A 3,610-nucleotide genomic window follows, 5' to 3' on the forward strand; every position below is an offset into this window, starting at 1 on the left:
CCCCTTCAGCTTTATCCAACAGTGTGTGCACATAAATGGCCGTCCCTCTGTCCCGTGATACGCCACGGTAGCACGTGCGGGCTACATATAATGTGTAGACCAAATTGAGTGGATGAATCAATCAACAAGTTGAGCAAGAGGAAATAAAACTTATGATCTCACCCATGTCCGCGTGCAATGGCCACATTGCCTCGACTAACCACGTTGCAGAACTTGATGACGCTGGTCTGGATAGCGTGTTAGCGATACGACAACGACCTCATGTTGCGTGGTTGAATGATGTACATGTCGCAGGGCGCAATGTGCTTTCGTGCGTGGAACTTTTGATGCACTTGCTCTTAGAAGGGCCGCCCGCTGCTCCTGCCTATAAAATCCGCGGATACGACCAACCACGCATCGCACAACTCATCATCCATTATTGAGTAGCTCACCATCCTTTGTACACTAAAAAACGAGATAACATTTGAAAATAAGCTCAATGGCATTTGACCGAACACCTGTCGGACGTGGTGTCCGCCACGGAGGTCATTGACAGGGGGCGGAGTGTACCTGGGTACAAATGGCTCCAGGGTGGAAAGCTTCATCGGAACGGGGAGCGCGCGCGTCAGTGCTGGTTGCAGACGTCCGGCAATGCCTCTGTGGCAGCCGGAGAAGAACAACAACGGCGACGAAGGTGAAGGGTGCGGGATGCAAAGCAAGGGGAAAAAGCGGCGGAGTGGAAGAGAATGAGACCGGGAGGGGGGATTGGATGGGCCGGGAGTGTCAGAGTCCTACGTTTCGGGTGTCCGGACTCCCGCAAACCTCCCCCACTTTGTCTTCAATTTGCAGGAGAAATCGCGTCTGCATCGCCCCGCAGACCGAGACATGTCAGCGTTGAATGGCTTCCGCTGTCTGAACAATGTGGGTGGGACGGTTGCGGAAGGTTTACGGGTCCGCCTTAGAGATGCCCTTATTACACAATTCCAATCACCGCTTGATCAAAAAATTACACGTGAAGGACAATGAGAAAAGTTTTTTTTTAAAACATCAGTACAGACACAAGCGTTCATATACACGCGCATACACTCATCCATATGAACGCACGCACGGACACCCTACCCTTATGAGCACTTCCGAAAGACTGAGCCGGCATATCATCTTGAGATTTACGAAGTCACCATAAGCGCCTCATCGTCGACGAGAACGTCTCCTGCCAGTGAATGCGCATCGCCGGAAATCCTGAAATAAATCCAGAAATAAATGCGAGCACTAGAATTTGAACCCTGATGGGCTGGAGATACCACAGTCTCTCTAACCATTCAACTACAGGTTGATTCGCGACAATGAGAAAAGTTACACGCGAAGAACTATCGAGCGAAGACACCAGTGCACACTTAAGATAACGACCCATGACCCATCTCAAAAGGCCGCACTGGCCAGGACAGCCCGATGGATCCGCCGTTGAAAGTTACAGAGAAAGACACAATCGGAGATAATAAATATGACGGTCCACGGACTCGCTGGCGTTTCGGTTTAAACCTCTATTTATCTGTCCGTAGACATAGTTTTTACTTTTTTTCTCATATGCCTGATCACTTGCACGTGATTGATGGAGATGAAGAAAGAGAAATAAAAGAATGAATAAAGAAAAAGAAAGTGGTCCGGGTGGGGCCGCGTCCTACGTGGCTGAGCGCCTGGGCGCGTCCGGGCACGTTCGCGAGCCCTCATATCCTCCCCGTATAAATGATGGTTCACGGACAGCCCGGACGTATAGGGATGATATGAGAGGTTCGGTTGGGTCATGCTTTTCCTTCTCTCTCCTGTCCGGTCACTCACTAGGCTCGTTCGCGGGCGTATGTGGGATGGTTTGAGGCGTCCAGTTGTAGATGCTGTAACAACACATATTCGCCATGAATTAGACATATGAATGTGTGCTTTATCTCCAACCACTAGTAAAAAAACACCTAATAGTCCCGGTTCGTGAGGGCCTTTAGTCCCGGTTCATGAACCGAGACTAATGGGCCGTTACTAATACCTCCACTCATTAGTCCCGGTTCAAACAAGAACCGGGACTAATGTGCCTCCACGTGGCTTTGTGCGCCGAGCCCAGTCAGGGGGCCTTTGGTCCCGGTTGGTGGCACCAACCGGGACCAAAAGTTCATGTTTTTTTTGGAAAGTGGCTGCTTTAGAGGTTTTGGGGGTTATTTTTAGGTTGTTATATTAGCTAGCTAATAGAGAGAAGTGTCCTCTCTTATATCTTCGTCCTTGGTTTACCAACGCTGCTGCTATATATGTTCATTTTACCCGCTGATATAATAACTCATGCATGCTTGCATACATCAGCATATATAATAACAAATACTCGTCCTACTAATCATGCATCATCATACAACTTCTACTCGTTATTAATAATAAGTCATACGATCATCATCCTCATAGTCATCGAACCCGACCCTACATAATTGTTCTTAACACATGATCATCAGTATCAGGTAGGACCTAAACACCCTTAAGGTAAAATAGCATAATACAATATAGACCCTGACTCTCCATTATGAAGAATGGCGATCATCCTGTCTCCAATTTTTGCCCTTCGCTGAATGTTGCTTCCAAGAAGCTCCTTACGACTGTCCATACATTTTTTCCATTCTTTGATTGTCATGTCTCCACTTCTTTTAGAAACCCGGTATGGACAGTTCAGATTCGTAGGAAGACTTGGTTGTATGTTCAAAACATGAAGGCTACCGTGTGTATACATCAGATGAGGCACATAATCATTCGGGATTATCTGTTGAAAAACATAGTAATAACTTCGTAGTTAGCAATGATATGATGTACTAGTTTTAGAAGTGTGCAAAAAGATGCACGGATGTCATAATAGTAAAAAAATCTTACCAGGGTATCCATGGTAGTTACCGTAGTTCAACACGTGCACTAGTGGCACGTATTGACCATAATGTTGAGGAGTTCGGTTGTAGACATTGTAATTCTCAAGATCAGTACAAAATGCGACCAGATGATTTTTCTCCTGATAAGTTAGTTCGGAGCCTTCGGTGTAGTAGGTTCTGTCTACCATCTTCCGCACATTCTTTGAAGAATGAAAATAAGCTGTCAATGGAGAATAAGTTGTCAACTATTTAAAAATAAACAATATAAATTACTTAATAACTATGTTAAGCTCACATGGGGGAAGAATTGGAGGTGTATCCACAAGGACGAAAATAGTAGGTCTCTCTTGCTCGATTGTAGGATCACCAAGATCCATGGTAACAAGCATACCCTCATCAAAACCATACATCTTGCAAAGTGCTTCTCAATTTTTGCAACCAAAATGGGTTACACTCTGAGCATTGTACAGCTTTACTTGAAAATCCACACCATGATGGGTACTTAGGATATTTTTTTTGGTTTCGTAACTTTCATGGTCTTCAAAATCCATCCTGTCCAAGACATAGCGTCTTGCAAAGCATGTGATAAGCTAGTCGAATTGGAAAAGATGAAAAATATTGTCATGATTAAAATAGTTGAAGTCATGAGTAATTACGAAAAAATGTTGCAGATACCTAATCATCGGTTGCGTACCGTATGAACATCGAAGGTCTCCTCGAGCTTAATGCTGAAGCGACGATCT

The sequence above is a fragment of the Triticum aestivum genome, chromosome 1B (assembly GCF_018294505.1).
Source record: "Triticum aestivum cultivar Chinese Spring chromosome 1B, IWGSC CS RefSeq v2.1, whole genome shotgun sequence".
In the NCBI taxonomy this organism is placed as follows: Eukaryota; Viridiplantae; Streptophyta; class Magnoliopsida; order Poales; family Poaceae; genus Triticum; species Triticum aestivum.